The 22,423-nt window shown below is 48.0% G+C and overlaps 1 protein-coding gene across 5 annotated transcripts in view; it reads left to right on the top strand.

Moving 5' to 3' along the window:
• The first annotated feature begins 520 nt into the window (after positions 1-520).
• The window catches only part of PPARA (peroxisome proliferator activated receptor alpha), a 101,278-nt gene continuing 79,375 nt past the window's right edge, over positions 521-22,423 (top strand). For 4 of the 5 annotated variants that reach the window (XM_045363447.3, XM_045363448.3, XM_065521989.2 and 1 more), the window contains exons 1-2: positions 521-647; positions 1,895-1,976. The gene's annotated coding sequence lies outside the window, so the exon portion shown is untranslated. The other variant, XM_015457052.4, reaches the window with a different exon arrangement.

The raw sequence follows: 22,423 nt of genomic DNA, 5'->3' as shown, positions 1-22,423 counted from the left end.
ACCCGGTCCCGGGTCCCGGGTCTAGACCGGCTTATCGCACAGCGGCAGAGCCGGGCTCATCGAGAAGGCAGGAGGGGCTCGCCAGCGTGGCACGGGCGACCGGCGAGAACCTCCACCCGCCCCGCGGCGTGTCCACGCCTAGAATTCAGCCCCACCCTGGTTCCTCGGGCTGGAGGGGCGCCGACGCTCAGCGGTGTCCCGTCGGTCACCTTGGACAGCCCCTCCACCTCTCCGGCCTCAGTTTCCCTTGGCTGCAGCGACCGCGAGGCGCTAGGTGGGAGCTGCTGAGCGCTCCCGGGGCCCCGCCCACCTTGAGCAGCCAATCGGGCGCCGCCGTCCGGGGGGTGTGTCCCGGGGCCGCGGCCTGGGGCCCGGAGGGCGCGCTGGGCGGGCGGGGCTTCCGGGTCGGGCCTCGGGACACTCGCCCGAGCGGACCGGGGCGGGGGGCGGGCCAAGGGGCGGTGCGTGTCGCGGGGGCGCGGCTGGCACGGACGCGCGGAGGCGGCGCCGGGCATGGGCCGTGGACGCGGCGGCCCCGCGGCGGGGGCAGCGGGCGGCGGGGGCGGAGGCGGCCGCTAGCGCCCTGCCCGGCGCCGCCTCCTTCGGCGTTCGCCCCACGGACCGGCAGGCGGCGGACCGCGGCCCAGGTGCCCGGGGGTGGGCGGGCGGGCACGCGCGCAGGGGTCCGCGGGCCGTGCGTTCCCGGTCCCGGGACCCGGAGGGCGGCGGACGGGGGAAGGGCAGAGGGTGGGCGGCGCATGCGCGGGGCCAGGGGTCTCGGGGTCCCGGGGACCTGAGGGCCCGGGGTGCGCGGCTGGAGACCTGAGGGCTAGGAGCGAGGACACACACCGAGGACTCGTGCAAGGGATCCCGGGGCCCAGCTCGGCCTCCCTCCTAGCGCTGGGGGCCTGCCCGGAACCCCAGAGTCCGCGGCTGTCCCTGGGGCTTGGCGCTGCGCGGAGGTTGGGTCTGGGGACCGCAGCGACTCTGGGTCTTCGGGTTGTCCCCTGGGAGGGAGGGCCCACGGGCAGGGACATCGGGGCTTGCCCTTCCCTCGGCGCGGTGGAGCTGGGGCGTCCCCGACTCAGAGGGTGCTTTCCGAGACCTCCAGGGATCCCCGAGGCGAGGAAACCCGGGCCCCGGACAGACCGACCCTGGGTGGGTGCGCCCGGCTGCTGCCGTCGGACGGAGACGCGCGTGTTTGTTCTTCCAGCTGCGGCCACCTTTGAGGAACGGTTCCCACTTTGTGCCCCAACGCGGTGGGGCGACCCCGGACAGGCTGTGCTGGGCCGGGTGGCTTCTCTGCGGAAGCCGCGCCACGTCGCTGCCGGTCGGGGCCGCTGCGGGTCGGGCTGCGGGTCGGGCGCCCAGGTCTTTCCGGAGTCCCGCGCTGCGCGGCCCGCGTGGTGCGGGTGAAGCCGGAGGGGCGCGGGGTGGTGCTAGTGGAAGTCCGGAGGGTCGGCTCTGTCCCCTCACTCACCCCAACTAACAGGGCACAACTGCACGCCTGTGCTTTTCTGAAGCCTTTCTTAAAAGTTAAAAGAGAGGAAGTGTGCTCCAAGTGTCAGGATTCCTTCCAAGAAAAACCCACAGTTGTACAACGCCCTGGTCTTCGTGGGACCTCCGGGGCTGCACGCCCACGTCAGCCCCCGCCGCCCCCGCCGCCCCCTGCCAGGAAACCAGGGAGGCCCCTCCTCTCCCAGCCTCCTTGGGATAAGGGTGGCTTGAGGAACTGGGTCAGGGCAAGGACACGGGGTTTTACTGAGAAGGACCCTGTGACACCCCTGTCGTTGCTGGGCAGGGTCGGGATGACTTTCCTCTTCCAAGGTGAAGAGTTGGGGGGCATTCAGAGAACATAGCGTAATCACTTCCTCCTTCACCTTCTTACTGCCAGGCTGAAGCTCAGGGCCCCGTCTGCTCTGTGGACTCACAGTTTGTGGCAAGACAAGCTCAGAACTGAGAAGCTGTCACCACAGGTAAGTAGAAGGTTTAATTTACTGTTTCCAGATGGAAATATTTAAGTGTTTTCAGTGTTTACTGTTGTTGTACTACAGACCAGCAATCTGGGGGTTATTACTTTGTGATGCAAGGTTAGATACATTTTCAGACTGAAAGTAAGATACATGTGCATGGATTCACTTTTTTTTTTTTTTTTTTTTTTTTTTGAGATGGAGTCTCCCTCTGTCGCTCAGGCTGGAGTGCAGTTGCCTGATCTCAGCTCACAGCAACCTCTGCTGCTGGGGTTCAAGCGATTCTCCTGCCTCAGCCTCCAGAGTAGCTGGGATTACAGGAGCCTGCCACCACTCCCAGCTAATTTTTGCAGTTTTAGTAGAGATGGGGGTTTCACCATCTTGGCCAGGCTGGTCTTGAACTCCTGACCTCGCGATCCACCTGCCTCAGCCTCCCAAAGTGCTGGGATTACAGGCGTGAGTCACCGTGCCCGGCCTAGGATTCACTTTTAAGTTCTGAGTTATTGTGTGAGTTTTGCTGGGAACTTCATTGCTTCATGGCAGGCATGTTTTGTATAATTTAAAACTTGGTAACATTAACTTTGAGAAATGTGGGTGCTTAGCAGACCCTTGGGATGTCCACACTGACTGGTACCAAGCAGTATACCATCTCTGAGCTGTTTTCATTTTGATTTGAATATTGAGTAGATGGCTTGTTGAGATAGGCCAATGCCAGAACATGCCAAGGATAGGCTGAAGAAACGGCCAGATGATATGAATTTGTGTGGTCACCATTCATGAGAGACCAGGGACACTGGGGCTGATGATGACCTGTGTAACTCCGAAGCAAAAGTAAATTAATTGGCAAGCTGGGTGCGGTGGCTCACTCCTGTAATCCCAGCACTTTGGAAACCAGAGTGGGCAGATCACTTGAGGCCAGGAGTTTGAGACCAGCCTGGCCAACATGGTGAAACCCCATCTCTACAAAAAAAATAGAAAAATTAGCTGGGCGTGGTGGCGGACACCTGTAATCCCAGCTACTTAAGAAGCTGAGGCAGGAGAATTGCTTGAGCCTGGGAAGTGAAGGTTTTAGTGAACTGAGATTGTGCCACTACACTCCAGGATGGGTGACAGGGCAAGACTCCATCTCAAAAACGAATGAATAAAATAAAATTAATTAACCGACAGTAGGAAAAAATGTTTTTTCTTTCTTTTCCCACATCTGTTTTGTTTTGTTTGTTTTCTGAGATGGAGTTTTGCTCTTGTCACCCAGGCTGGAGTGCAGTGGCACGATCTTGGCTCACTGCAACCTCTGCCTCACGGATTCAAGTGATACTCCTGCCTCAGCCTCTCGAATAGCTGGGATTACAGGTACTCACCACCACACCCAGCTAATTTTTGTAGTTTTAGTAGAGACGGGGTTTTGCCATGTTGGCCAGGCTGTTCTCAAACTCCTGACCTCAGGTGAACCGCCCGCCTCGGCCTCCCGAAGTGCTGGGATTACAGGCGCGAGCCACCGTGCCGGGCCCTTTTCCGACGTCTTAAACACAAAGTAAGAGACATGCCATAATCATCAAATACTGCAGTGGTTTTCACCAGCTCCTGTTTATCAAACTTATGAACAGAGTTTTAAAAATAGTGTATCAGCCAGGCGCGGTGGCTCATAACTGTAATCCCAACACTTTGGGAGGCTGAGGTGGGCAGATGACAAGATCAGGAGTTTGAGACCGGCCTGGCCAATATGGTGAAACCCTGTCTCTACAAAAAATATGAAAATTAAGCTGGACATGGTAGCAGGCGCCTGTAGTCCCAGCTACTCAGGAGACTGAGGCAGGAGAATTGCTTGAACCCGGGAGGGAGGTTGCAGTGAGCTGAGATGGTACCACAGCACTCCGGCCTGGGTGACAGAGTGAGACTCCGTCTCCAGAAAAAAAAAAAAAAATTGTATATGAGAGAGAGAGAACTAGAGAGAAGAAAGAGAAAACCTGTCTTCTTTATAAACTATTTTATAACTTTTTATTGACTAGGTTATGAAAAATCTTTCTATGTGGAAAACATTTCTGCATCATTTGAAATGTATATATAATATCCTATTGTGTTTAGATACAATAATATTTAACCAATCTCTTTATATATGTGTATATATTTAATGCAGTCATTCTATAAATATTTACTGAGTAGCTGCTGTGGGCTACTGTCCCCAATGCTGAACAAGACAAGCATGGATCCATGAAACTGATTTTCACACCAGAAATAAAAAGGAAACGTAAAGATAATCCTCCTCATGGTAAAAGATGAAGAACCTATTTTTGCCAGGACATCTTACTCTTTAGTAATTGGTAGTCAGTGTTCATTTTCTTGTGTGCTGTTTTGGAGAGTCTGTTTTTGTAATAAATATTTAAGTAGCCCAGGCGTAGTGGCTCACGCCTGTGATTTCAGCACTTTGTGAGGCCGAAGGAGATGGATTGCTTGAGCCCAGGAGTTCAGGACCAGCCTGGGCAACCTGGCGAAACCCCGCCTCTGCTAAAAATACAAAAATTAGCCGGGTGTAGTGGCGTGTGCCTGTGGCCCCATCTACTTGGGAGGCTGAGGTGGGAGGATCCCTTGAGCCTGGGAAGTGGAGGTTGCAGTGACTGAGATGGCGCCACTGCACTCCGGCCTGGGTGACAGAGTGAGACCTGGTCTCAAAAAATAAATAAATATTTATGTAGTCATCATTAAGCAGTCTTTTAAATTTTATTTATTTACTTATTTTTGAGACAGAATCTCACTGTGTCACCTAGGCTAGAGCACAGGTGCGTGATCATGGCCTGATGCAGCCTCGACCTCCCTGGGCTCTGGTGATCCTCCCACCTCAGCCTCCCAAGCAGCTAGGACCACAGGCACACGCCACCATGCCTGACTAATTTTTGTATTTTTTGCAGAGACGGGGTCTTGCTATGTTGTTCAGGCCTGTCTCAAACTCCTGGGCTCAAGCCATCCTCCTGCCTCAGCCTCCCATAGTGCTGGGACTATAGCCATGAACCATTGCACCAGGCCTAAGTGGTCTTTTAGAAAAAAAAAAAACATTAATTAAAATATTTATTTGCTCATTATAAATATATTTGAAATGTGCCGATTTTTTTCTTTTTTTTTTTTTTTTGCTCTCTTGGTTTCTGTATGTGGATGGATATATTTTTAATGGCAAATAGGATGAGTGTCTTCACTTCTAAGCAGCCAGTGTTTTTCTTTAATGTTTGTACTAATTTTGTTACATTGCAGTTAGAGGTTGTGGCCTAATTTCTGCTTTTTTGGAACTTGAGAGTCGCTGTTTTTATTTGTTTTTGGTAGCTTGGCATAGAGTCCATTTTTCTTTTTCTTTTTCTTTTTTTTTCTTTCTTTTTTTTTTTTGAGATGGAGTTTAGCTCTTGTTGCCCAGGCTGGCGTGCAGTGGTGCAATCTCAGCTCACTGCAACCTCCGCCTTCCGGGTTCAAGGGATTCTCCTGCCTCAGCCTCCCAAGTAGCTGGGATTACAGGTGCATGCCACCACGCCCGGCTAATTTTTGTATTTTTAGTAGAAACAGGGTTTTGCCATGTTGGCCAGGCTGGTCTTGAACTCCTGACCTCAGGTGATCCACCTGCCTCGGCCTCCCAAAGTGCTGGGATTACAGGTGAGAGCCACTGCGCCCAGCTCTAGATACTTTTTAAAAAGGTATAGTTTCTGATTATGGGGTAGAAATGTGCTATGTCTTATGAATTGCATAGAATAAGCTAGATCACCTTTAAGGCCATGTGGTTAGGGAAACTTGGGCACAAAATTTACATTTCCAGCTTGGTGATAAGATGAGTTTAAGGTAAGAATCAAACAGGAAAAAGCCTTAGCTGTTCCAGTGGCCCATGTTTAAAAGAATGTATTTCTTTTTCCAAGTATTTCTGCCGCTATGCAGGCACGTTTTCCAGACAGGACCAGATTTGCTTGTTACCCAGAGGTGTGTGCATTCTTTGCTTTTAGGATATTTAATTAGCGTCTTTTAATAGTGGTATTATGGTGTCTTGAAAGTTTATGCATTTGAAAAGAAAATAACTTACTCCTTGCTAGGTCTCACCCTGTCATGGTTATCTTTGCAGCTAAGCTGCATTTGTTTTGAGGCTCACATGTGGTAAAAGGGGTTGAAAATTTGGAAATTTTGCTTTGTATCAGCAAAGCAGCTTGATATAGTGGAAAAGGTATTAGGTCATTAATCATGAGATTTGGATTCTAGCCCCTTAGCTGCTGCCTGCCAGGCCTGGAGACCTTTGTTCCCTTCTTTAAACTGCTGTTTTCTCATCAGAAAATGAAGTTCCTCTCCATGCCACCTCTCTGAAGGGTTGTGAAGCTCAAAGTGGTGGCTTAAAAAACTGCCCATCTCAGGAGGTGTCTTAAGAAGGAGTGAAGGGGTGAAGGCCCCTCCACACCTGTGGGTGTTTCTCGTTAGGTGGAAGGAGAGACTTGAGAAAAGAAATGAGACACAGAGACAAAGAAACACTGGGCCCAGGGGACCCGCGCTCAGCATACAGAGGGCCCACGCCCTGCACCGGTCTCTGAGTTCCCTTAGTATTTATTGATAATTATCTTTACCATCTTAAAGATAAGGGAGTGGCAGGACAATAGGATCATCGAAGGGAGAAAATTAGCAGTAAGACATATGGATGGATAAAGATCTCTGTGACATGAATAAGTTTAAAGGAAAAATGCTGTGCCTTGATATGCATATGCAAACATCTCCATAAACCTCTTAGCAGCATTGCGCCAGCAAGTCTCGCCTTATGCCGTAAGGCGGTTTTCTCCTATCTCAGTAAACAGAGCATACAATCTCACACGGAGATGTTCCATTGCCCAGGGACCAGCAGGATTTTTAACCAGCAAGCTGCCTTCAGGCACTTGTTTAACAAAGACACATCCTGCACAGCCCAAAATCCATTAAACCTTGAGTCACCACAGCACATGTCTCTTGCAAGGACAAGGTTGGGGGCAGGGTCACAGATTAACAGCATCTCAAATACAGAACAAAATGGAGTCTCTTATGTCTTCTTCCTATATAGACACAGTAACAGGCTGATCTTTCTTTCTTTTCCCCACAAGGACATACCGCTGGCTCCTGCATTTCTCACTTAGCCAGGTCTGATACCTGTGTTGTTTTCACTCTGGCCATTTTAGGATTTTTCAAAGGCTTTCAGAAAGCAACATACTACCATTGCCTCTTACACACCAAAATTGTTTTTCATTTTGGAATATACAATTGAGAGTTCTCCACTAGTACAATAAAGTTGTTACCAGTGGTTCCTATGTGATTTTTTTTTTTTTTTGGGACAGAGTCTTGCTCTGTCACCCAGGCTGGAGTGCAGTGGCGCAATCTTGGCTCACTGCAACCTCCGCCTCCCAGGTTCAGGCAATTCTCCTGCCTCAGCCTCCTAAATAGCTGGCACTATAGGCACCTGCCACCATGCCCAGCTAAGTTTTGTATTTTTAGTAGAGATGGGGTTTCACCATGTTGGCCAGGCTGGTTTTGAACTCCTGACCTCAGGTGATCCACCCACTTCAGCCTCCCAGAGTCTCGGGATTACAGGCGTGAGCCCCACCGCACCCGGCCTCCTGTGTGTTTTGAAGGTGATTGTGACCTCAGATTTTGGTGGGGCTACACCTTGCATTTGCTTTTACTCCAACTCCATGGCATACCTGAACCAGGCCTCTTCATCTTGAAGAGGGATCTGCTGAAATGCAGGCCCAGTGAATCTCCCCGTGCCCAGACACAGTTCCGTCAAACCATGGCCCGGTGCTGCCGGCACCCTGGTTCCTGGTTAGTCTGACTGTCCACACTGAGACTAATTCCTTGAGGGCAGACAGGTTGTCTTACTTCTTTCTGCCCTGCTAGACCTATAAACTGAGTAGGTACTTGTAAATGTTCATGGAATAAGTACATGATTAACAGGATTTAATTCTAGAAGAATGTATTGATGGGCGTCTGTGGTCACCACAGTACTGAGATGTGGGTGGGAGCTGGCTGGATGGGGGGGCACCTAAACAGGAGTGCAGACAGCAGCCCCTACAGATGGTGGCCCGCTCCATCCCACCACAGCAAAATTGCCCCAGGCCCCTGCAGCTTCCCCCACACCTAGATTGAGAGAGCTCTTCTTCCTTCTGTATTGACAGGGTGTTCCCTCCAGATGTCCAATATGTACTTCCCATTACAACGGTGTTAGGAAGGTGAGGGCTGCCACTGAAATGGTCCTCTTCGTAATCACCACTAGGTTTGGTGTATATTATGGATTAAATAGAATTTTTATAAGATGGCCTGAGGATCTATTTAGATAAAATCCTCTTTCTTTCTGCAAGATCATGGATTTAAATTCCAAACAACTGACTTCATAGGGAAGGGATATGGTGAAAGGGAAGTGATTTGGGCAACACTGATATTTAACAAGGCGAGGGTCCTTCTCCCGCTCTGATTGTGAAGCTAAAATATTCCCAGGAGAAATTAGAGAAAACTCAGATGAAATATTGTTTGTGTTCCAGGAGGTAGGACTCATCGGACTGCTTTTATTTTGCTTCATTTTAAGAGATTTGCAGATAAAGAGGAGTGAAGATTTCTATTCAGATTTACTTGCTTTATACTTTTAACTTATAGACCACAAGCCAACCTTCAAAAGAGCATCATTTTGAGTAGTAAGAGTTAGGAAGGCAAATACAGGACTAATGGCTTCCAAGATTATGAGCTTCATAGGAATGGTTTGAGATGAGGCTATATAGTAAAGCAGAATATTGAAGCTCCCCCACCCTTTTCATTTTTCATTTTTCATTTTTAAGAGTGAGCGAGGCCAGGCGTGGAGGCTCATACCTGTAATCCCAGCACTTTGGGAGGCCAAGGTGGGAGGATCACAAGATCAGGAGTTTGAGACCAGCCTGGCCATCATGGTGAAACCCTGTCTCTACTAAAAATACAAAAATTAGCCAGGCGTGGGGTCAGGTGCTTGTAATCCCAGTTACTTGGGAGGCTGAGGCAGGAACATTGCTTGAACCCAGGAGGCGGAGGTTGCAGGGAGCTGAGATCGCACCACTACACATCTCAGACAAAAAAAGAGTGAGTGAGGCCCCATATTTTTTTGCATCTATTTGTAACTGAATACGTCTGTGGTTATGTGATAACCACACCAAGGTGACAAATTGCCAACTTTCAGTAAAAGAGACCCAGTTATTTAGAGGTTGACACGTGGATATGTCCCTTTCTAAGAAGTTCATCGTCAGCTTTACATGAGTATTTAAATGCATGTTTATAATTCAGCAATATGGCTTGTAAAATACAGATTGTCCAATCAAGTGATATGTAATTCTTGATCTGAAACAAGTTTTCTTCTATTATCTATGGAAGAAATGGTTATAGGGATGTTTAAATGGGATGAATTTTTTGAAGCATTTTCAGACAGCTTTCCACATGGAATAAAATAACATCGAGTGGGCTGCTAACATGAGGAACATATTACCTTCTGCCTAGGATTATGAGTAACTTTGATAAATTCTACATTGCAGTCTTATTTTAGCTCATTTTATGAGACAGCTTGATAACTGGGGTAGTGTCTCTTTTTTTGCGGGGGGGCGGGATTGGAGCTGGAGTCTCACTCTGCTGCCCAGGCTGGAGTGCACTGGTGTGGTCTCGGCTTCACTGCAACCTCGGCCCCCCAGGTTCCAGTGATTCTCCTACCTCAGCCTCCTGAGTAGCTGGGATTACAGGCGTGTACCACCACACACTGCTAATTTTTGTATTTTTAGTAGAGACGGGGTTTCACCATGTTGGCCGGGCTGGTCTCAAACTCCTGGCCTGAAGTGATCCACCTGCCTCAGCCACCTAAAGTGCTGGGATTACAGGCGTGAACCACCACACCCGGCTTCTGTTTTTCTATCTGTGCATTGGGGATGAAAGTAATGCAAATGATGTTTAAGGAAAAAAAATGTTCAGAGAAGTTAGAAATTTGCTTTAAATTGGAATCATCTCTGAGTATGTGAAAGTTATTTGTAACAGAAACAAACAGGGCGGTATTTGACCTGTTGACAGTGTCCTTGGACTTTACAATTTGTGAAGCAGAGTATTTTGCTTGAGTAGTACAATTGTCTTTTTCTTCCCCCAACTTTGACACATGTTACAGAACCTGTCACCAGATACAGGCAAGGGAGCGTGGGCTTCCCATCTTTGCGCCGCTCTGCTGTGATTCACAAGCAAGCAATCAGAAGTGCACAAAAGTTTAGAACGCGATTTTCATTCTCTTCTTCCTTTAGAAAAACTCACTTTGTTGAGAGCCTTTTCCAGAAAGGAAGGCACTCTATTGTTGTAATTTTCAAATCATAAAAATAAGCCTAATCTAGTCTATTCAGCGAGGTGTTCTGAAAGAGGGAATTTTTTTTTTTTAAGTTCAATTATGGGAAGATCTTGAAGGCGGGACTCAAGGGAGAGTGCTATGCTGGGACGAGGGCTTTGGAAAATGAGAGGCATGAAGGGGAGAGGGTATTTAAATGTGTTTGAAGCCAAAGATCCTTGAGAGAAAAAGCTGGCACTAACAGGGTTCAAAGAACTGGCGTGACAAGTGATGACTAATGACACTGAGGGTGGGTTGTGGGTGCCTAGTGAATTCCTCCAAAGCCAAGATAGAGGATCCCAGACCCAGGGAAGAAGGGAAGAAAGTATGTACACCCAGAAGTACTGTAGGGACAGAGATTCCGATCACAAGCTGTGAATAGAAGATGCCAGCCACCGCTGTAGCAGCCTGAAAACCACAGTTTGGAACCGCCAGTGAAGGGCTGGGAAGTGTGGATCCAGGGCTGGTGCACTGAACCCAGAGGAGCAGGCTCCCATTCCCAGCCAAGGATGGCAGCCGGTGGGGATCCTTCCAGGAGAAAGTTGTAAGTGGAAGCTTTCAATTCAGAGCAGTAGCAATGCCTTCAAAGTCCCAGGCTTCACGTGGGAACAGAGAAATGTGAAGAGTATTTAGCAGAGTGCCAGTATAAGAAATCTGTATCGGTGTTTGTTTGTTTGTTTTTGAGGTGAAGTCTCGCTCTGTCACTGCAATCTTTGCCTCCTGGGTTCAAGGTACTACACCACACCCGGCTAATTTTTTGTATATTTAGTAGAGATGGGGTTTCACCATATTGGCCAGGCTGGTCTCAAACTCCTGACCTCATGATCCGACCGCTGCACCTCCCAAACTGCTGAGATTACAGGTGCGGTGGCACCTGGCCCAATATCGTATTTTTATTTATTTATTTATAGACAGGGTCTCACTCTGTTGCCAGGCTGGAGTGCAGTGGCGCGATCTCAGCTCACTGCAACCTCCACCTCTTGGGCTTAAGCAATCCTCCCACCTCAGCCTCCTAAGTAGCTGGGACTACAGGTGTGCACCCCCACACCCAACTAGATTTTGTGTTTTTTGTAGAGATGGAGTTTAGCCATGTTCAGCTCGTCTCAAACTCCTGGGCTCAAGTGATCTGCCTGCCTCCACCTCCCAAAGTCCTGGGATTACAGGTGTGATTCATCATGTCCAGCCCAGTATTTTTCTTTCACTCTGGAAACCAGAAATTATTGGCTTTTTTGCCCTGCTGCATTCTCTTTACTTAGATGAATCTAGCAAGGTTAGCTGTTAGCTGTTAGTGTCTAGGTCAGAAGTCTAAGTGAAAGTGAATATTTAACCACACTGAAGCACAGCCGATGATCTTTAATACTAATAGAGGTATAAGACTTAAAAGAAACAAGAACCCAGAGGGAAAACATGGCCATGGACGCAGAGAAAACCATGGCAGCTTCTGTGGACTCATAAAAAAAAGCTCAAAACCTAGGAAGTGCACCGAGACTTTTTTTGGAATGAATGAATTCAAATGTGGGCTTTCTTAGTAGGTTAAATCATATTCTAGAAGGGATTTCAGAAGGATGTATGCCCAATTATGGTATCAGGTCTGCTGTAGACTCTTCAAGGAGGAAGCCTCTGAAAGACAAGAAGGAACAATTAAAAAATAGAACTCAGGTGAGTGGATCGCAAGGTCAAGAGATTGAGACCATCCTGGCCAACATAGTGAAACCCCGTCTCTACTAAAAATACAAAATTTAGCTGGGCGTGGTGTGGCTGTAATCGCAGCTACTCAGAAGGCTGAGGCAGGAGAATCGCTTAAACCCGGGAGGCAGAGGCTGCAGTGAGCCGACATTGCGCCAGTGCACTCCAGCCCGGCAACAGCGAGACTCCGACTCAAAAATAACAAATAAATAAATAAAATTAGAACTCAGAAAAGGAATTAATTCTTCCGAGAGACAAAAAGATGAGATTCTAGCCTAAGGTGTAACACATCCATCCAGCAGGTGTCATTTTTATACACATGACGTTAAATGACCGCAGGCCCAGGCGAGCAGACATGGACTTTCCCACTGTGCGTGCGTGCTTTCCTCGGAGCCCTCAGCGGCGTTCCCTTTTCCGTGCTAGCATTCGATCCCTTTGCTTTTCTGGATGACCCCAGCCCCTCTGGCTCCACAAGGCCCCCTGCACCTCACCATCACCTTTGTGAGCTTCAAACCTGTCACCCACCCGCCTTCCAGATGTCACCTGGGCCCTCCCGGAGGCCCTCGCGCTCAGTGTGTCTGATTCTGAGCTGTCCTGCGTTTTCCCCTCCCCTGACCCTGGCGACCCTTTTTGGTCTCAGTTGCCAGCCTCCTGCTAGGGCTGGGGCAGGGGACATCAAAGGCAGGACAAGGTGCAGGGTCCTGACCCACCACTTAGCAGCTCTCAGACGCGGATGGGTTTTTCAGCTAGCCTGTGGCTCAGTTTCCCTCAGCTGCAAGAGGGATGCATACTAGTGTTTCTCTGGATTGCTGCACCTGGCAGGTAGTGTGGGCTTGGTAGGTGCTTCCTTGCTTATCATTGCCTCTTCCATCTTAATGTTGTCCCGTCCATCCAATGTTTATGGGATGAGAGGTTGATAGAAGGGCACGGCCCTGACATTCCAGGGACCAATCGACACGCTTTCTACGCAAGCCCCTTCCGGTTCTTCTCGTGAACTAGGCGTGCCGGAGACACACGCCCTTACCCTCATACCCCGCCGCACCCCCATGACCTCTACCTTTGAGACCTCAGCTTAAACTCACTCTTAGGGAAGGCTCCCTGAACCACCTGCCGGGGTTGTATGCTGAGGCAGGTACTTATTACACCTGGTGCTTTTCCTCCAATGCACTCAGGCAGTGTTTATTCAGGTGGTGGCTTGGTGACAGTGGCTCTCCCTAAGACCCCGCGAGGCCAGAATCCTTGGCTCATCACTCATGGTTGAACCCGGAGCCTCTTGCTGGTAGGTGCTTCAGGACTGGCTATGGGAGCCTGCGGCTCCTGCCGGGCACCCACCACTTGAGTTTCCTCAAGTCTTAAATGCCACCTCCTTCCTGAAGCCTTCCTTGCTGCTCCCCCAAACTAGAGACAGGAGTTTTGTCCTTCAGACACCCTATGGCATTTGAGTCACTCTGATTTGATGAGTTCTGCTTTCACTTGAGCAGCTATTAGGGGCATTCGTCAGTCATTCATTCCTGAGTTCATTTATTCAGCAAATATTTACTGAGCACCTACTGCATGCCATGCGCTGTCCTGCTGTGTAAAACAGCGGGCATGATTCCCTGCCACTACCAACCATGGCCTCGCATAACTGGCAGACTCCCAGCTTCAAGGAGAGGCACGGAGGGAAACTGAGAGCAGCCCACAGCGTGGAAAGAGCGGGGACAGAGGGTCACGGGGTCACCGGGGCATGTGTGCTGCATCTGCCAGTGAACGGAACGTGCGGCTCCAGATGTGGTTGTCTTTAAACTTCGGAATTTCCTTTCACTAAAGAACCAAGTCCAGAGAGAGGAAAGAGTGAATACAAATTATCCAAGAAACTTGAGAGCTCATTTTAGTTCTCCTGATTATGATCTTAAAGGCATTAAGTGCTCAAGTTAAACTCTTTTTGACCCACATAGGTTAGCAGAATTTAAATCCTAGGTGATTATTAACTCTAATCATGCATCTAATGACCTGTATTGAAGACACACTGCCTGCTTAGTTGTGGCCTCAGCCTTTGCTCTGTCACTGATGGTTCCAGCCTGAAAAGCAGATGAGCCCTCACAGCCACGATTCCACCGCAATCACATAAGCGGGACAGTGGTTCCCTGAAAATCAGCCGTGGAGCAGGAAGAGCAGGCTCCTGCTGTTGCGAGCTTGACTCCATTTGGTCTGATAGAAATGAGAGGTAGATGATTCCCTAGACAAATGCAGGCCTTTCTCGAAGCCCCTTTCCCAGGGTGATGTGACATGTGTGGTCTGTGCCTTCCAGGGCAGCCATGTCCTGCTTTGCCAAGCCAAGGCGGTGGGGAGAGAGAAGCCGCATCCTGCCCGGGGCTCCTGGGCCCCGCTACATCAGGTGGGAGCAGGGCTGCCTCCCTGATGTCCTTGGAGAAGTTGTCCACACTGCCTTCCCCTGTGGGAGTGATGACGATGTGTCCTGCCAGCCTTCCACGGCTGACTCCCCACTCTATTAATTCCTAAGAAACCAGGCCGTGGAGGTGGGTTTGAGGGTTTGTATTGGTGTTTTTTAAAGTCGAGTTGGCCGAGTGCAGTGGTTCACGCTTGTAATCCCAGCACTTTGGGAGGCTGTGGCGGGCGGATTACATGAGGTCAGGAGTTTTAAGACCAGCCTGGCCACCATGGTGAAACCCTGTCTGTACTAAAACTACAAAAAAATTAGCTGGGCGTAGTGGTGGGCGCCTGAAATCCCAGCTACTCAGGAGGCTGCGACAGAGAACCCCTTGAACTAGGGAGGTTGCAGTGAGCCGAGATCGTGCCACTCCAGCCTGGGTGACAAGAGTGCAATTCTGCCTCAAAATAAATGAATAAATAAAGTTGGGTTTATTAAGATATAATTTACATACAGTAAAATTCTTTTTTTTTTTTTTTTTTTTTTTTTTGAGACGGAGTCTCACTCTTGCCCAGGCTGGAGTGCAATGGCACAATCTTGGCTCACTGCAACCTCCGCCTCCTGGGTTCAAGCGATTCTCCTGCCTCAGCCTCTCCAGTAGCTGGGACTATAGGTATGCGCCACCATGCTGAGCTAATTTTTGTATTTTTAGTAGAGATGGGGTTTTGCCATGTTGGCCAGGTTGGTCTCGAACTCCTGACCTCAGGTGATCCACCCACCTTGGCCTCCCAAAGTGCTGGGATTACAGGTGTGAGCCACAGCATCCGGCCTAAAATTCATTTTTTCAGGCATACAGTTTTACTAGTTTTGAAAATATGCAGTCCCGTCTCCTGGCCATTCTCAGCTGCCGGGAGTTGTGTGCATTCCCTGGCTTGCAGCCGCGCAGGTAGAGTCCTCTTGCGTCTGATCTCTGACCTCGCCTTCACCACCTCACTCCTGCCATTTCTTTTGCTGCATCTCTCTGACGCCAGCCAGAGAAAGTTCTCTGCTTGTAAGAGCTCAGGTATCACACTGGGCCCACCTGGATCACCCAGGGTGCTCTCCCCTCCCAGAGCCTGTACCCTCACCTATGTCCCAGGGCTGCTATAACAAAGTACCATGAACTGGGTAGCTTCAACAACAGGCATTTATTCCCTCTTCAGGAGGATAGCAGTTCACAATCAAGGCGTCAGCACAGCCACACTCCTTCCAAAGGCTCTGGTAGCCTTCCTTGCCTTTCCTGGCTTCTGGTTGTGGCCGTCAGTTGTTGGCTCTCCTTGGCTTGTGGCCACATCCCTCCAAGCTCTGCCTTTGTCTTCATGTGGCCTGCTCCCTGTGTGTCTGTGTCTCCATCCAAATTTCCTTTTGATAAGGGCACCAGTCATATTGGCTTAGGGCCCAACCCACTCCATGACCTCATCTCAACTGCTCACATCTGCAGTGACCCTGTTTCCAAATAAGCTCATAATCTGAGGTGTGGGGAGGGGTAGGGCTTCAACACATCTTTTGAGGGGACACAAGTCAACCCACAGCAGTACCCTCTATTAAATCTGTAGAGCTCCTTTTGCACATCAGGTAACACATCCACCAGCCCCAGGACTGGGGAGTGGACATCTCTGGGGGCCATGATCTGGCTTCCACATGAGGAAGTCCACAGTCTAGTAGCAACTCACACTTGCTCAGTGAATTGTGGTGCATGGAGGTAACTGAGTGTGGCCTGTTCATGCTCAAATGTGAGCAGCTGGTCAGCGTCCAGCTGTGTCAATCAAGGATGGCTCTGTAACACCCAGGATGAGCAGCCGTGCCTAGTTGCCCGGGACGTTAGGCAGCTGGCGTAGGGCTGGAGTGCTGGCCTCATGCCATGGGTGAGTGTGTAGGGGAGTGATACGTCTGACACGCAGTGTGTGAGTGGCTGAGTGTGGCAGCTGCCTCCTTTTCCCTGCATTAGGATGGTGTTGGGGGAAAGCCGTGTTCATGGCTGCCCAGGGTCCAAGTGAGCTGGGAGTACCGGGAGGCAGCGGGCCTCATGGGACCATCACAGCTCGGTGCGCTGTTTATAGGTGGGAAGGCTATCATGACTGCACCCCATTCCCCCTGCCCCCTGCGCAGAGACCCTCCCTGAACACCTTATTTATACTTTCAGCCCTTCCCTCTACCTGTCACCACGTAGTACATGCTTTCTTCTTTTTTTTTTTTTTTTGAGACAGTCTTACTCTGTCACCCATGCTGGAGTGCAGTGGTGCGATCTCGGCTCACTGCAACCTCCACCTCCTGGGTACAAGCCATTCTCCTGCCTCAGCTTCCTGAGTAGCTGAGATTACAGGCGCCCGCCACCATGCCTGGCTAATTTTTGTATTCTTAGTAGAGATGGGGTTTTGCTATGTTGGCCAAGCTGATCTTGAACTCCTGACCTCAGGTGATCCGCTGGCCTCAGCATCCCAAAGTGCTGGGATTACAGGCACGAGCCACTGCGCCTGGTCGGTACATGCTTTCTTGATTTGTCTGTTTCCCGTCTGTCTCCCCTCCTTAGAATGGCGGTTCCATGACACCAGAGATGTTTCTCTGTTTTCTCCACAGCTGCACCCTCAGCTGCTAGAAGGTGGCCCAGCATAGGAGGTATTTAGTGAAGCCTTCCTCTCCACTTAAATCTGTACTCTTGTGCTTATTAAAAGGTGACAGCTTTCTGTTTGAAAATTGTATTAGTGTTTTAATGAGAAAGTTATTTGGGTAATGTTGTCTGAATATGAGGAAAACATTAAGGATAGAAATGTAATTGTTTTCCTATTCCAGTCTATGGATTTTATTTATTTATTTTACTTTATTTATTATTATTATTATTTTTTAAGAGTGAGTCTCACTCTGTCGCCCAGGCTAGAGTGCAGTGGCGCGATCTTGGCTCACTGCCAGCTCCGCCTCCCAGGTTCACATCATTCTCCTGCCTCAGCCTCCTGAGTAGCTTGGACTACAGGCACCCACCACCACACCCTGCTAATTTTTTTTTTTTTTTTCTTTTTTGAGACGGAGTCTTGCTCTGTCACCCAGGCTGGAGTGCAGTGGCCGGATCTCAGCTCACTGCAAGCTCCACCTCCCGGGTTCACGCCATTCTCCTGCCTCAGCCTCCCAAGTAGCTGGGACTACAGACGCCCGCCACCTCGCCCGGCTAGTTTTTTTGTATTTTTAGTAGAGACGGGGTTTCACCGTGTTAGCCAGGATGGTCTCGATCTCCTGACCTCGTGATCCGCCCGTCTCGGCCTCCCAAAGTGCTGGGATTACAGGCTTGAGCCACCGCGCCTGGCCCCTGCTAATTTTTTGTATTTTTAACAGAGACAGGGTTTCACCGTGTTAGCCAGGATGATCTCGATCTCCTGCCATCGTGATCCGCCCGCCTTGGCCTCCCAAAGTGCTGGGATTATAGGTGTGAGCCACCACACCTGATCAGATTTTATTGAAGTTTACAGAATTACTTCTTTGTAGCCATGGAAGTAAAAAAAATAATGAGACAAGTAGCTATTTCAAAATGTAGGGCTGATAAATTTGGGATGGTTTGAGAAAGTTAAGATGGGGAACTCCATTTCTTTTTAAAATTTTCATTTATTTTCATTTGTTTATTTAATTTTTTTGAGACAGAGTTTCACTCTGTTGCCCAGGCTGGAGTGCAGTGGCGTAATCTCAGCTCACTGCAACCTCCACCTCCTGGTCACAAGTGGTTCTCCCACATCAGCCTCCTGAGGAATGGGGACTACAGGTGCCCACCACCATACCTGGCTAGTTTTTGTGTTTTTAGTAGAGATGGGATTTCATCATGTTGGCCAGGCTGGCCTCGAATTCCTGACCTCAGGTGATCCTCCCGCCTTGGCCTCCCAAAGTGGTGGGATTACATGTGTGAGCCACCGCACCCAGCCAGGGAACTCCATTTCTGACAATGGCGCAGTAGTTTGGAAGTTAACTGGCAAAGGTGGATGGAATCTTTAAACATATGTGGAGGAATTGGAGAGTTTACAAGATAGTGAAGAACTGCCAGGTCATGGTCTGGAGAAGATGGAAACTTGACATTTGGGGCCATTGTGTCCCTGGGGTGTTGGCCAATTTATGAAAGAATCAGTTAAGGCCTGAGTGGCACTTTTGAGGGGCTAGAGTCAAACACTCATACATAAAGCCTATTAAGAAGGGAAGAACCTGGTAAACATCCCAGACTTTGGATTGGGACCCAAAAAAACTCCATCCTAGGAGTACAGGTGACCTGGAAGCAGATCAGCTTAATCAAGGACTAAAGTCCAGTTCTAGCTACGCCCAATCCTTGAGACTGGATTAAGGTGATCTCAGATTGCAAGGACCTCAAATATCTGGCAGAAGCAAGTGAATATCCTTCTGGAGGAACAGAGCCTCATCCTAGGCCTCTAATTTTTAAGGACAATTTTTCAAACGCAGGCTTTCCTCCCTTTGCACAGTTCCATTATGCATAAATTTCAGTCAGTGACTCGCTGCAGTGGCTCATGCGTGTAATCCCAACACTTTGGGAGGCCAAGGTAGGTGAATTGCTTGAGTCTGGGAGTTTGACACCAGCCTGGGCAACATAGTGAAACCCTATCTCTGTTTTTAAAAATAAAAAAATTGTCACCGTTTAGTTAAATTATAGTGGTCTCCCAACAATACAGATCAGATCCCAGCTCCCATGGTGTGTGCACTGTGAGTGCTGTATGAAGTACAAGCTCTGCCGCCAGTTCTTCAGCCTACAAATCACAGTGTAGATAACAGATGGGCATGATGATCACTGACCAGTTGCATCACGTCTCTCAAAGTCGGTCTGTGATTGGTCCCTGAGCATCTGTCGGTCAGTTTCATGCACAGACTGCAAAGCGTGTGGTTGTGTCGCCTCCTTGTCTCTCAGTGATAAACCCCACATGGCATTTTATAAAAAGTGGATATACCAGGCTGGGTGCAGTGGCTCATACCTGTAATCCTAGCACTTTGGGAGGCTGAGGCAGGTGGATCATTTGGGGTTAGGAGTTTAAGACCAGTCTGGCCAACATGGTGAAACCCCATCTCTATTAAAAATACAAAACTTAGCTGGTTGTGGTGGCGGGCGCCTGTAATCCCAGCTACTGGGAAGGCTGAGACAGGAGAATCGCTTGAACCCAGGAGGCAGAGCTTGCAGTGAGCCGAGATTGTGCCACTACACTCCAGCCTGGGTAACACAGCAAGACTACCATCTCAAAAAAAAAAAAAAAAAAGTAAACATGAAAATTATGAAATGCTCAGAGATAAAATATGCGAGGCCTGTACACTGTAATCTACAAAACACTACTGAGAGAAATTTTAAAAGATCTAAATAAATGGCAAGTTATAACATGCTCTTGGATCAGAAGACTCAGTATCATTAGGATGGCGATTCTTCCCAAAATGATCTAGAGATTCAAAGCAATCAGAATCAGACCTCAGCATGCCTACTTGTAGAATTTGATAACCTGATTCTAAAGTTTATATGGAAATGCAAAGGACCTTGAGTTGCTAAAATAACTTTGAAAAAGAACAACACAATTGAAGGACTTAGACTACATGATTTCAAGAATTATTATAAAGCTATAGTAATCAAGACAGTATGGTATTGATATGAAAATAGACAATTAGATGAATGGAGCAGAATAGCAAGTCCAGAAATAGATCCACACATATAGGATCAATTGATTTTCAGCAAAGTGCCAAGTCATTTAAGTGGGGAAAGGATAATCTTTTCAACAAATGATACTGGAACAACTGGATAGCCATATGCAAAAGAACCTCAACCCAGCCGGGCGCGGTGGCTCACGCCTGTAATCCCAGCACTTTGGGAGGCCAAGGTGGGTGGATCACGAGGTCAGGAGATCGAGACCATCCTGGCTAGCACAGTGAAACCCCGTTTCTACTAAAAATGCAAAAAATTAGCCAGGCATGGTGGTGGGCGCCTGTAGTCCCAGCTACTCAGGAGGCTGAGGCAGGAGAATGGCATGAACCCAGGAGGCAGAGCTTGCAGTGTGCCAAGATCGTGCCACTGCACTCTAGTCTGGGCAACAGAGTGAGACTCCGTCCAAATAAAAACAAAAAAAAAGAACCTTAACCCTCAGTTCACAGCACTACAAACTCGTAATTATTATCATTATATTATACTATTATGTAATAATAGTATATATAATACATATTATGTAATATATATCATATTATATGATAGTGTATTATATTGTCATATAATGATTATTATTGAAATGGGTCACACACCTAGTTGTAAGAGTTAAAACTGGCCAGGTGCAGTGGCTCATGCCTGTAATCTTGCATTTTGAGAGGCCAAGGTGGGTGGATCACTTGGGTCCAGGAGTTCAAGACCAGCATGGGCAACATAGCAAAACACCATCTCTACAAAAAAATCAAAAAATTAGCTGAGCTTGATGGTACTCACCTGTAGTCCCAGCTACACAAAAGTCTGAGGTGGGAGGATCACCTGAGCCCAGAGAGGTCAAGGCTACAGTGAGCCATGATTGTACCATTGCACTCCAGACTGGGTGACAAAGTGAGACCCTATGTTAAAAAAAAGAGTTAAAACTATAAAACCTCCAGAAGAAAAAATATGGGAAAATTCTTGTGATTTGGAGTTTGGCAAAGATTTCTTAAACATGATTTAAAAAGCATTAACCAGGTCAGGTATGCTGGCTAACACCTGTCATCCCAATGCTTTGAGGGACTGAGGTGGGAGGATAGCTTGAGGACAGGAGTCCAAGAGCAGCTTGGGCAATATGAGTGGGTCTCTACAAAAAAAAAGAAAAGAAAAAACTGTTCCAGGCACAGTGGCACATGTCTGTAGTCCTAGCTACTCAGGAGGTTGCAGCAGGAGGATCACTTGAGCCCAGGAGTTGAAGCTTGCAGTGAATTATGACTCCAGCCTGGGCCACAGAGTAAGACTCAGTCGCTTAAAGAAGAAAGCATAAACTATAAAAGAAAAAATTAATAAATTAGCCATCCTCAAAATTAGAAACATTTACTCATCAGAAAACACTTAATAAAATAAAAAGTCAAGCCATAGACTTAGAGAAAATATTTGCAAAACATATATCTGACAAAGGACTTGGATATGGGTTATATAAAGAACTATTATAATTCAATAAGATGTCAAGCAGCCCAGTTAAAAATGGGCAAAAGATGAACTAACTCTTCAACAAAGGGCATGTCCGTTTGAATGGATGTTAAGCAAGCACATGAAAAGATGTTCGTGTGCCTTTCCCTCACTAGTCATTAGGGAGATGCAAGTTAATCGACATCTCTTTTGGTAGAAAGATATCACTACACACCCACAATACTGGCTGTAATTTAGCAGTCTGACCACATATGCATAAGAATGTGGAATAAGAACTCTCATACACTGCTGATGAGAATGTAAAATGATAGCAGCCAGTTTGGAAAACATTTTGGCAAATAATAAATAATACCACTTATTATCAAAAATATTATATACCTGAAAGAACTCAAAGTGAAAAAGCTATATACTGTCTGCTTCCAACGCTAGACATTATGGGAAAGGCAAAACTATGGAGACAGTTAAAAGATGCGTCAGTGGTTGCCAGGGGCTCACGGGGAGGGAAAGAGGAATGAGTAAGTGGAACACAGGGCATTTTTAGGGCAGTCAAACTATTCTGTATGGTATTGTAATGATGAATACGTGTTATTAGGCATTTGTCAATACCCATAAAATGTACAACACAAAGAGTGAAAATGAAAACTGTGGACTTCAGTTAGCAATAATATGTCAATATTGGCTCATCAGTGGCAACAAATTACCTCACCAATGCAAGATGTTAATAACAGGGAAACTGTGGTGGGAGTGAGGTGGAAAATGAGACTTCTTTGTACTTTCCACTCAATTTTTCTGTAAGCCCAAAACTGCTCTAAATAAGAAAGTTTATTAATTAAAAGTTACATTTATAATGTATCTATATCTAGGAATAAATCTGAAAAAGATATGTAAGGTCTCTACTCAGAAAACTGATT

This window comes from Macaca fascicularis, chromosome 10 (genome assembly GCF_037993035.2).
Source record: "Macaca fascicularis isolate 582-1 chromosome 10, T2T-MFA8v1.1".
Lineage (NCBI taxonomy): Eukaryota > Metazoa > Chordata > Mammalia > Primates > Cercopithecidae > Macaca > Macaca fascicularis.
Note: the sequence above shows the minus strand (reverse complement) of the source record. Positions and strands in the feature narration are given on the sequence as shown.